Genomic DNA, 13,313 nt, shown 5'->3' with positions numbered 1-13,313 from the left:
GATTCGGACGCCATCTTGGAGCGGTCAACTCGACGTCATTCAACACACTGAATCGGGTCAGTGATTCAGTGATTACTATGGTGAATTCTATAAACGTATTTTTGATACAAAACAAATGAACGTCTTAATTTCGTTGTTACAGACGATCAGTTGTTTTGCATCAAAAATACCTTCATTTAATTCACCATAGTGATCACTGATTATTCAAAATATGCCACAATCAGAACGGCTCTGTGAGAACAAATATACCTTGATAAAATCACGTCAGGTTGACGGCTTACATATAGTGGCCTGTAGAAACAGTCGCTTACGGGGAATATATATATATATATATATATATATATATATATATATATATATTAGGGGTGTAACGGTTCACAAAATTCACGGTTCGGTTCGGTACGATTCACTGATGTCACGGTTCGGTTCGGTACGGTTCGGTACGTTTTAGATACAGCAAAAAGAACAAATTGGCAACAAAGTATGTTTTTTTTTTTTTTTTACATTGAACAATGATCTATTCTTTACCCATCTTCTATGGTGTTTTCTTAGCAGCATACTGTATAAAACAAAAACAGCTCCTTATTAAAAAAAATTGAAAATGTTATATTGTTGTAGTAGTTATGAACAAATACAAAGATGTAACTTTTCATATGGAACTCTATAACTCTTTATATTGAGTGTGTTTTTACTCAATTGGTTCTCTATAGGGCTTATGTTTTTTGGAACAAAGCAGGAATTACGGTCTGGCTGAAATGGGCTCGTGAAGGAATATAGTAACGGGGCTAAATTACATTAAGAATGTTCTTAAAACATGCGTTTTCCACTATAGGCGCTCGCTCACTCAGCACACGCTGAAGGCTCGTTGCAAAATGACTAAAGGGTCTTTCACACAGGACGCGATACGCGCGGCGCTGGATCCTGGGCTCAGCGTTGCCCTTCAGATACAACGCGATTTGCGCTGCACTATGCCAAGAGCAAAGTAGGTGGAGTTTTCAAAACTGCCCGTGCATACGTTCTATTTATAACAGTTCTTCTATAACGTGCAGGCCTGTTAATTGAATCGTACTGCTCAGGAAATTCCGACACAGTACAGTACTAGTCCATTTTGATTACCGTGCTTGTTTGGATGCCCCGATCGATTGGTAAAGTGCACCCAAACACCAGACCTGTTGGTTATTGGAGGATCTTCTATTTGTGGTCTGTTAAACGCATTGGCCATTTTGCAACGAGCCTTCAGCGCGTACTGAGTGAGCGAACGCCTGACCTGAGTAGCCTAACATAAACATAAGCTGGTGTTTTTTTTTTTTCTTGTTCGGGAGTGTCAGGGGCGTTGCCTGTTACGTCGTTTGGGTTATTGGGCTACCTTGTTGAACGCATATCATTATATTTCACAATTTTTTCTTTATTTTCCAAATATAATTAATTAGTCCAACGAACCGTTCGGTACATAATGCGTACCGCGTACCGAACCGAAAGCCTCGTACCGAACGGTTCAATACGAATACGCGTATCGTTACACCCCTAATATATATATATATATGTATATATAAGGATTTACAAATGGAAACTGTCTTGATTGCTTTCTTATTATGTGAATAAAAATCGTCTTAACATAAACTTGAATTTCTTTTTCAAGAACCAAAAATAAAGGATTGGCTTTTACTGTACTTACACTTGTGGATATGAAATTTTGCAAAAATTACAATTAAATTTATAATTGAATATTGCTTGGTTTTATTTGAAGGGATATTAATAAATCCAAATACAACGTGCTCTAAGCACAAAGAAAAAGTGGGGTCAGTGTTATCAATTATAAATCTAGTCAAATCTTTCCAAAATATTTTAACATAATAGCAATGCCAAAAAACAAAAAAATAAAAACAAAGTTTCAGTCCTGATATTACAAAAGGAACAAACCAAATCAATATAATTTTTACATTTAACAAGAAAGTTATTTACTGGGTAATATCTAGGCTATGTAAAAGATACTTCCTTGACTTTGTTTACCAATAAGTATTTGTTTGGCAAGGTCTAAATATCCTTCCATAATAAACCTTTTACTAATATATTCCAGTAAAATATACAGTTAGGAGACGAAACAATATCTTTTTGAAGTAAGGAACGAACAGTTTTGTTAACATTCATATTTCTAGTGCCAAAACAAAGTTTTCTAATAAAATTATCAAATAAATCAAATGCAGAGGGGGTTGTAAGACTGTTTTGGGTAACTGATGAGGAGGAATCTATGAAAAAATATATCTATGCTCTAGCCATACGCTACGCAACCCAGCGATTCCTCAATCGCACACAAACCTGCGCAGCCAATCAGATCAGATCTTCAAGTCATGCGTCGCCAAGCAACCTCCTCAAACCATGCCATAGAGATCAGCGCAGTCGCGCACCTTGTGGGTGACGTGAGCGATCCTCCTGTTTGTTTGTGTAGCTCGAGGATGAAAATGGCGGTGGGGAGAGATCAACGCGAGAATTAAACACACAAATTACCATTTGCCTTGGATGACAGCAGCACTGCAGCTCCGGGAGTGAATAAAGAAATAGCTTATCTTCAACATAATGCACGTACGACAACATACACCCGGAGTTTAACGGAGAAAAACTGCGTCCTGGATTCAAAATAGCTTCTGAAATTAGCCCGCTAACCTCGTTAGCTTAGCTAGCCTTCAACTGGAAGGTTTAACGGACACCATAGCACCACATTAACGGAATTCTTCTGTCAGAATAAGATGAACTGCGCTTTTCTCCAATTATTTCTCAAATGCAAGCTCAGTCATAGGCGCTGGGCTTGTAGAAATATTTGCATCGGACTGAATGCATAACTAATCGCTCCGTCTGGCTGTATTAGCAACAACAAACACCATCCTCCAAGACTTCTTAAAGTTCAGCGAGCATCTGTAACTTAATAGGAGAACGGAATAAACAGGTAACTGGAATGCGTTCGTGTTTTGTATTTGTTGTTGTTGTTGAGTAAAAAGAATATGTGGCGGGGATGATCCAGCTAGAGGTTACTTGATTTAAACATCCATTTGCATTAATATTGCTCAGATGTATGGGTTAGTTTACCAGACAGGTGGAAAAGATGTGGCGTTTACACAAACTGCTTTACAAGTGGTTAGACATGCATTTGATGGTTTCTTTTTGTCAAACTGTGAAATACAGATCTGTATAGTGAGATCATAAGATTTAATTTGGATTCTTGCAATGTGGTTGCATTTGGTTGAAGTGCAAGCTAATGTCATGTCGAGAGACTCTGCATGGTGTTTACTGACTCCTCAAGTTTGAGTGTCAGATTGTATTGGCAGGGTTTAAACTGAAGTGCTTTTATTTAGCTGAGAATGCAGTTATTTAAATCTTTAAATTATATGAGGTTAATAAATGTAAACATGTTCTGACAATATTCAGCTCATAATTAACAACAGTAAAAATTGTTGCCAGTAATAATAATAACAATAACGAATTATTGTTGTTATTAATATTGAGAATAAAATAATGATTATTATTTGAACAAACAATGATCAATTATTGTTGTTGTTGTTATGTCTGATCAGGTGAATAAAATATGATTTTATTCTGCCATATATCATTCTGTACTGACCAAAATAGGTGTAGGATTTAATTTAAATTACAAATGATCAGAAAGTAGGTTGAATTAAATGTGAAATATTGAAGCAGAAAGGCTGAAATAGTCAAATGTACTCCAAAAATAAATGTAATTAAAAAAAAAAAATTATTCAGATTATTATTATTCATAATACTAATACTAATATATAACACTAATAATTATAAAAGTTGATGTCATAATGATAATTTAAATAGTTATTGTAGTTATTATTTTACCAACCAGTTATACCAGTTTTTGTTGTTATTATTGTCTGATCAGCAGCATAAGGATATTTTATCCTGCCAAAAATAATTCTATTTATTTATTTTTAAGTTAATTGGTTTAGGGAGAGACTGCAGTTAGATCTTAAAAAAAAAAAAAAAATTGGATGATTTTGAGTAAAAACGATTTCCTAACAATAATAATCTTCTTGTTGTTTTAAAGGTTATATTATTATATAGGTTATGTTATATAATTATATAGGTAATAATAATATTATGTTAGGTTGATTATTCTTAGAAATCATTATTGTTGACAAAAAAAGGTAATTCTAAAAAAATTTAGATGATGGCTATGTAAAATATTGTTTTCATACCTACGTTTGTAGAATATTGTACATGCTATCAATGGTTCCCAGTATGTTAAAAGCAAAAAAATAAAAAATCTGTCTAAAAATAATTGTTATTATTAATTTACCACCCTTGGTTTATCAGGTGCATCAAAAAGGATTTGATGCCTTATATCGTTTTACTTAATCTAGTGCTTTCTTTGCATTTCACTGGAAAAAAGCTTTTATACTTTTCAAAGGCCCCAAATATGCAAAGCTCGTGGTCAGAATTCACAGCTCACTGTCACCCCTCGACATTCCAGCACATATTCATATAAGCATGTCCCTTCCACGAACCTGCCAGGAGAGAGATGGAAGATGTGGACTTCCTTGTTTTCAGAGTGTTGTGTTGATGCATTAGTTTGACTAAACAGGAATGTACCTCTCTTATAACTTTAAATTTATAACAGTCTCCAGTGGAGGAGCTTATGAATATGCACATTACGAACTAAAATAAACAGACGGCTTTTGATTGTAAGTAGCTGTGGAAATAAGGTTGTTATTCATAAACAGTTGGCTTTATGTTGTTCTTCGTTTCACTGGTGAAGTCTCGCTAATTATGTAATAAATATGTATGTATATATTTCTTCTAAATCTCAAGGGAAGTAATTAAAATATTTTCATCATAAAAAGCAGCTGTTTATAATGTGGTTGCAGTATTGTCTTACAAAGGTCCCTTATGTTTTGTTTACACATCCTCAAACTCAACAAGTAAATGATCAGCAGTCAAACCCAGATTCTAGTGTGACCAAAAGGCGACGGTATCGCACTCTTACCGCTTCCTTCCCTGTGTGTCGGTGTGAGCGTCTCTCTCTGCAGCATCTGCTAACTGCTTCCCTTGCCTCAGAAGTTGTATTTGCAGATAGCAAATGCCTGCCTCCCCTAGTGGGATGGTTCTGCATGACAGGGAGGGTATGGTTCTGTAACCCCCTCTCTGTTCTCCAGTTCCCATCCCATAAACCCAGTGGACCACAGCCATAGTGTTCCCTTCAATGAACCTCCCTCTGGAGCCCTAGATCAAGTAAGTCAGCCATGTTGGGTTTCCCAAAACCCAGACTCTCAGTCAGTCCATTGACCTCCGTTATTAAAAAGCTAGATTTTCTCTCTACACTTAAGTAACTTTCATTTAAAGCACCTACAGACTATATTTTTTTAAATGGTCTAGACCCATTTTGTATTTGATACTAAAGCTAAAAAATGTTTTTAAGACATTCACTTCCATTGTTGTAGACGTACAATACTGATGAAAGTCATTCCAGCTTTTTTCATGGGCTGGAAATGTTTGCCCACTTTTTAACCATCAAGGTCTTCTGTGAAGTCACAATCTGTGCTGATGTGCAGCAGGTAATAGATGTGAATATGGTGCAATTGTATGAACACTTTGCCAAGGCATAGTGAGGCTTTATCCGTGTGGCTTAAAACTAGTGGAACAGACCTTACAGTTGCTATGGCAATGTAAAAAATTTTTTTGCACACATGAGTCTATGACTAGACTGTCTCGGTGTGTAGAACTTTCATATTCACTGATAGCATGACTTTCATGTTACATAACTTCTGCTTACTTTTGCGGTTTTGTTACATTTTCCTTTTACACTGATAGGTAAATGCCAAGTAGTTTAGTTAAAAAAAACACATATTTTAATTAAATTAATTATTTAATTAAAATAAGCTAAATTAAAATAAATAATACAAATTATGACAAATAAATAATTTTAAAGTAAAGAAATGTTTATGCTACCTTTAAAGATACATATAAGCAGAGCAACAGTACTGCAGTGTTATTTTAATATTTATTTACTTTTATAGTGTTTTTATATTTTCAGTTTTTCTTTTTAATTTAGTTTTAAGTGTCAATAATTTAATATTTTGTTTTGGCTTTATTTCAATTACTTTTTTTAGGTAAAGTAAAACATTTTTAACAGTAGGTAAAAGCATTGGACGCCATAGGACATGACCATATTCTACTGCTGTGTTAAGGTAGCCTACAGTGCCTGTAAATTCTGACACAATGCTTTACTTTTTGCACAGGATACATTGGGTGTCCATTCTCTGCTGCCTCCCCCCGGTGGGATGGTTCTGCATGATAGGGAGGGTGTGGCGCCGTAGCCCCCTCTCCTTGAGATCTCTCTCACCCCATAAACCCAGTGGACCACAGCCATAGTGTTCCCCTCAATGAGCATCCCTCTGGAGCCTTAGATCACGTAAGTTGGCTAATCATCCAGAAACTCAAAGCTGTATTAAGAAATAACCTGAAACTGTGGATCCAGCAGTAACAAGTTTTTTTTATTGGAGGAAATGTTTACTTATCATCCTGTGTTTCGGAGTAACTAACTACAAGTTATGATGGTACTAACTGGACTGCATTCTGAGTGGCGTGGCAGTATCTCAGCTGTTTTCAAAATAGTGAAGCGCTTCCAGTAACAGGCTATTTTCTCCAAGTAGTGGCGGCATGACTAAACATTACATCACCGTTGTTTATGTCATTTTATATTACACATGTAGCCTCATGTGCAGAGGCAGAAATCAGGTACTCGTAACATAATATTGAGTATCCATTTTATTGATTCAGATGGTTTGATCATACATTGTTTTATAGTGATAAAAAAAAAAAGTTTAATACACCACCATTCAAAAGTTTTGGGTCTTTCAGATTTTTAGCGAGAAAAAAATGAATACTTTTATTTAGCAAGAATGCATTAAATTTATTAAATCTTACAGTAAAGACATACATGATGTTACAAAAGATTTATTTGCTTTTCTAAATGCTGTTCTTATGAACATTCTATTAATCAAATTATCCTGAAAAAAATGGTTTCCACCAAGATATTAAACAGCAAAACATTGATAAGTATAAATGGTTGACTGCTGACATACTGCTTTTTCTGTTTGTTTATATAAATTAGAGTGAGTTTATATATTAGCACACAAGCAAAAAAACTTAGCATTAATATTATTCAAAATATATTTTTTTGTGCATGTCAAGCTGCACATTCCTTTTTTCAGTTAATTATATAGTTACCATATAATTATATTACACCCAATTGAATATATGTATTTCTTGTTATGTATCTTTCTAAAAATATTCATTAGCTTGTATCTTGGCACACAGTAGTTTCACTTTCAAAGCTGTAGCTCTCATAGTTCTCTTATTGTTGAAGTCGCAACTGCCAAATAATTGTCATCACTGCAAAGTTAACCGATAAATTGTGTCCATAAGACAGTAGTTTCTGTTCAAACAAGTAGGGTATTCAGTGCAGCACTCTGCTTTGAGGTGTTTCAGATATGAATGATCAGTGCTGGGGACAGTCGGTGCAGGTGTAACACTCTTCTTTGGCTCAACTGCACGGTGTTTTCTGCATTTGTTTATACTAGATGTGTAGTGGTTGTTCAACAAAGCCTACAGTTGTCTTGGTAATGTGAAACCCAATTGTGCTTGCACTGGATCTGTCTGCACTCTTCTATTTTGCAGATAAATTTTCACACTCACACTTAGGTAGTTTAATTATTAGCATTGTTTTAATGTATGCATGTTTGCGCTTTTGTTGATTTGAAAATACTGACTAGATATTTTAGTCAAGGATTGTGCTGTGATGGAAAAAGTGTCATTCATTTTGTTTTCTTATAGAAGTGCCTATAGAAAGTCTTCATATCCCTTCATTTTTTTTCTTCTCATTTTGTTTTTTTCCACGTAATTCCATGTCCATAATTACAAAGCAAAAACGGATTTATCACAACTCTGCAAATTTATTAAAAAGGAAACACTGAAAAAATGACAACTCTACCTCTAGCACTCTCTATTCTAATTCTATTCTTTATTTAAAAAAACATGCCCCTTTTAGACTTAAAAAAAAAAACGGAACACTTGCTTTTTCGAATCTTTTTGTATTCTATCCATTTTCTTTTTATTTATAATACAATCGAGAAAAGCAAAAAAGGCCTCAAACTAGCTTGCTCTTTTCTTTTTCTATTCTGTGTTTTCTTTTCATTTATTATATGATAATAAAAAAAAAAAAAACCATGCTATATGTACTGCATTAAGCTAACTGAAACTTGTTATAGCATTTGCATATCATTGCTCTTTTGTTGATTTTGATTGCTTCTATTGTCCTCAGTTTGTAAGTCATTTTGGATAAAAGCATCTGCTTAATGTAAATGTTTTAAGATGCGGATCGTACAACATGCACACAGATGTAGGTTCAAGCTGTCAGATATGTTTACATCCTGGTTACTGGGATTATACAAGCTGTAATCAAATGTAAAAACCCACGACTGAAATGTAATTTACTCCATTTCCTAATGTATGGAAAAATGCTCATGCTAATCACTTAGTTGCTTGGAAACCAGCTGAATTAACAGACCTCCCTCTTAATATGAGGGTAATCACTGACTTGAATGAATTAGTAAAAAACCGTAATGTCTTCTCAGCTCAGTTTGGAAAGGGCAGTTTGTTTATATGATGATTGCTTGAGTGTGCCTGTTTTCTTTAAAGGTGTTTGTGCTTATTGTACAGTGCTCTGACACCTGGTTTCTCTTTCACATGCATAGGTTGTACTCTCCCAACAATTTTCCCCATAATTATCGGATTTAGTTTGACATGTGTTTCGTGTTATGAAACCCGTGATCTTTTTCTCATGTCAACAGTACAGTGTTAAACAGTAAGGTTTGGGTAATTTAAGGCTGATGAGGCTCAGAAAAAATGCTCTCTTTTCATGATTATTATTCGACATTTCATTTGTTTTAAATTTTGCGTTTGTTCCTTTGCAAGACCGCAGCCTGAGGTCAGAGGAGGTGAAAAAATACTATGGAGGCTCCTGGAAAATCAAGTGCATACTCAAGGGTGCAATTACACTGAATAGAAAAGAAAAGCTATGGTGTTGCACAGTGGTTTTCAAATAGATTCTGAGTTTATGTTGTTTTTAAACTTATAAAACTGAAGCATGCAGTTTTGTGTGTGCTGTGTGTGTTATTGGTCTGTGTGCACGAGCAGAAAATGTGCATGAATGAAGACACCGAACAAAGGTAGATTTCCATAGAAGTGTGTTCTATCATGCATCCCTAAAATATATATATATTTTCATGTTTACCTATGTGTTGCGTAGGGTATTTGATACATCAGGCTTATATGATCCAATAGGTATGATATTATAGGAGAATATAAAGCTTTTTCAGAGGACCAAACTGAGCGAAAATGTGCAATTTGGTGGTTTACTGATATTTATTTGGTCAAGGAGTTAGATACAATTCTTATAGCTTGAAATGTAAATGAATGAGATTAGTATCAGAAAAATCACTGTAGGCCTATATCTCATGTATATCACCCAATAATATGTCTTCAAAAGCCAGATGTATCATAATTGATACATTTAACATGATTTTTTTCCAAACCCAAGTTGTTACAGTCCTGCTCATCTTAAAATATTACTAGCAATATTAGTTATTTTTACATTTACTTAATAGAAGATTCCACAGCAAAAAGACGCATGTGCGGAAAATGGATTTATTCAGAATTAGATAAATAAAAAGTTTATATATATATATATATATATATATATATATATATATATATATATATATATAGTATATATAGTTTTGCACATTCCTTGGAACATCTATACAATTTTTTTTTAAGAATTTTGACCAAATTTCTTCTTTGGAAAGCTCACGATTCTTTGACAAAATATTGAATTAATTGGTGCATTGTCAAAGAATGAGTCACGACTGTTGCTTCAGCTTCACACTGTGTTCAGATTTTCAGGGTAAGCTGTATACATTTTCTCTCTCATCTGTATTGCTATGGGGAGGTAGACAGCAACAGTGACTCCACGGCTCCTCATGGAGCAAACCATTGATGGACGGAGGGGGGTGGGTTGTGAGTGCAGTCAGGCGTGGGATTTGTCTGTTTTGAAACTTCATCGCTGTGCCACTGGTCTCCTCTAGGAGGGCCTCTCCCCTCTCCTTTGGGGCTGTGCCCTATTGGCTCACATTTATGAGATGCATTTTCTCTTTTCACCTAGCGTGAGCACTGATAAGAATGTGTAAACAATACTTTTCATCCCCTCTCCTTCACTTCATGGTGGTCTCTCCCTCTCGCTCAGTGACATAGGTTGCTGTTCTGTCTGCGCGCGAGGTGATTAGAGTAGCTCTCAACGAGAAGGAGCCCCATATCCTGGGAAATGGCGAGACACGCGGCCATAGCTCGTGCTGACAGAGGGGTTAGCGTAACTGTCGTGGACTGTTCTCTGACCGGACAGGCTGAGTTGGCCAGCCTCATAGGTGACAGCTGAGCCCTGCTTCAGGTGCGTGAGTGAATGAGAGAGTGAAAAGGAAAATCCCTCCCACTGTTTTTTTTTCTCCCATAAACAGGTTGTTTACCTTCAGGCCGACTATGTGTGCGTGCACATACGCGTGGGAGAGTGTGTGTGCACCGAGCATGTGAGGGGACTGTAGGCCTCCCAGGGCTTTCATAGTTTGTTTGTCTGCTGAAGGAAGTGTGAGGAAAATTTTCACATTAGCATGAAGAGTGAGTGACCAAAGCGAGTGCAGATTAAAATGTTTACGTTGTAAAATGTTGTGAATGTGGTGAGGATGATGATGATTTTTGTTTTTGTACTAGTAGAAAGAATGAGAGCCTCTTGATTTTGTTGAAGTGAAGTGTTCTTCACAGTGTGAATATTTCATCAGTGTTAAATAAGGAAAACTGTGAATGCTGTTTATTAAAACATTTGTGTCAAATAGCTCACTTTTGTACTGATAGTTTTCTTACACCCAGAACATACTCTATGTGAAAAAAAAAAATGGACAGAATGCACATTCTGTACTTGTTTTGCACTGCTTCAGCTACATATAGGCTTACATGTGTTCATTTAATAAAAAGCAGTAATTGATCACTTGGTCTAGATTTTTTTTAACAGCTTAAATTCGCTGTTTAATCTACCGTATTTTCAGGACTAGAAGGCACACTTTTTTTTCATAGTTTGGCTGGTCCTGCGACTTATAGCCAGGTGCGACTTAGCAAAATTAATTTGACATGAACCAAGAGAAATGAACCAAGAGAAAACATTACCGTCTACAGCCATGAGAGGGCGCTCTATGCTGCTCAATGCTCCTGTAGCCTACACTGAAGACATAGAGCGCCCTCTCGCGGCTGTATACAGTAATGTTTTCTATTGGTTCTTGGTTCTAAATAAATCCACTTATACTCAGGTGCGACTTATAGTCCAAAAAATATGGTATATGGTTTTTGTTGTTGTTGTTCTTTTTAATGGGCAAATATATCGGGCAGCTATGTATCGAATATCGTAAACATTTTGCAAGATGTAATTTTTTTTTATACATCACCCACCCCTAATCTATAGTCAGTTTTCTCTTTTAGGTCATCTGAGAGCCTGAACTAAGTACTCTGCAGCATATCTAGACACATGGGGTCGGTTTTCTGAAGTTGTAAAACAAATCTGCAAGGCTAGTCCTCAACATGTTGGCAGTGAACTTTAACTGGTCACCAAACACTACTCTCAGGTTTCTTTCTCAGAGTAGTATTGTTGAACCCACAAGGTAATGACTCTTTGTCCAGACTGAGATTGAAGTGCAGTCATAGATACAAGTCAGGATCAGGATGTTGACACACTGAAATGATGGTTGTCTTGTATAGTATGTGCAGTGAGAGGACAAGCTTTGTGTTTTATCATAGCCCACCACCCACTGATGGTGTGTTTATTGAGAAAAAGAGGGGGCTAAGTACTAAGCCCTGAGTTACCCCACACATATTTACCCAGCACATTAATGTATGTTTGCAAACTATGCCGTGAGACATCAAAACTCAGACATCTGATGACTGGGTGGCAGGTTGCCCCGAGGAAAGCATTCACACTGACAAAGGACCTCCCATTACCAGGTCAGCAGCCAGCCAAATCAGGTAGCCGATTGGCGCCAGGGAAAAGTCACACCCATGATATAAAGAGAGTGACACACACAAACACAAGTATACACATGTTTGTCTGCCTGGTGAAGCAAAATTGAAAACCTTTTAACTTATATAAACTTGTTTATTTAAATGTATCATTGTATTATAACATAACATTGCTTGTTTGTGTACGTTTGCGTGCATGCGCGCGTGCGTGCTTGTGTGCATGCATGCATGCGTGTGTGTGTGTTTTGTGTGGTATTGATAAATCATTACACCTAGTACAAGGTATCTGTTGATTTTGTAAACTCTTATGATGATGGGTATGAAGTCTCATGATATTTTTCTACTAAAAGGAATTGCAAAGATGGGAGATGTGTATGAATAAAAATAAATAGTGTATTTAGATATTAGTATCACATGATGGCAGTGCTTAAAATTGAAGGGTTTTTTGCCTCTTGGCAGAAAAAGATACAGTATGCTCTCTCTTATCAATTGCTTTCAAAGAGATTTAATTATAGCTCCATTAAATAGCCCCACAACTTATTAGCAGATATAAGATAGAAGCATCAGCTTACATGCAAACTTTCTCAACCAAAGACTGATGACTCAGAGTTTATAAACAGGACTAAGCTGACCTATAGACAAGATTCATGACCGTTTTGTCAACTTCTTTCATACAGTTAGTGGTTAAAACATGCTATATCTACTGCATTTGGTGAGGGAATTTGAAATCAGATTGGACTTTGCCAAATATTTCTTATCTAGCGTGAAATATGAGATTCAGCAAACAGCAGACGGTAAGAGAAAGACTAAAATGAATGCAAAAATATTGTTTTTCTTAAATTATAATGCAGACGTGTAAAATGTTGTTAATGTGAACAGGCATGCTTTGATATATTGAAATATCACTCCTCTGGAATATTTAGGGATAGAAATGGTATAGTTTAATATAGTTTCAAAGTATAGTTTCTATAGATGTTTTTGTGTAAGTCACATTTTAGCTGATGCAGATAACTCATGCAACATGAGAAGTGTGACTGGTTATTCTCAAGTCTAAGCTAAGGTATCTTCATTACCTGTCGGTTGGTTTTCCTCAACACTTGACTGAGCAGGGCTGAACTGAACTCTGAACACACTGGCACAAGCTGTTGATAATTACAGTAAGGGCCGCACATGCATGGGAG

General features: G+C 35.9%; 1 protein-coding gene across 3 annotated transcripts in view; it reads left to right on the top strand.

Annotated features, from left to right (window-relative positions):
- Window positions 1-5,079: 5,079 nt before the first annotated feature.
- Window positions 5,080-13,313, top strand: part of ncoa1 (nuclear receptor coactivator 1) — a 39,608-nt gene continuing 31,374 nt past the window's right edge. For 2 of the 3 annotated variants that reach the window (XM_052586709.1, XM_052586707.1), the window contains exons 1-2: window positions 5,080-5,247; window positions 6,255-6,427. The gene's annotated coding sequence lies outside the window, so the exon portion shown is untranslated. Of the gene's footprint in view, window positions 5,248-6,254; window positions 6,428-10,320; window positions 10,523-13,313 lie in introns of those variants that run through there. The other variant, XM_052586708.1, reaches the window with a different exon arrangement.

Source organism: Carassius gibelio, chromosome B20 (genome assembly GCF_023724105.1).
Source record: "Carassius gibelio isolate Cgi1373 ecotype wild population from Czech Republic chromosome B20, carGib1.2-hapl.c, whole genome shotgun sequence".
Classification (NCBI taxonomy): domain Eukaryota; kingdom Metazoa; phylum Chordata; class Actinopteri; order Cypriniformes; family Cyprinidae; genus Carassius; species Carassius gibelio.
The sequence above is the reverse complement of the archived record's forward strand: the minus strand, read 5'-3'. Positions and strand labels throughout refer to the sequence as shown.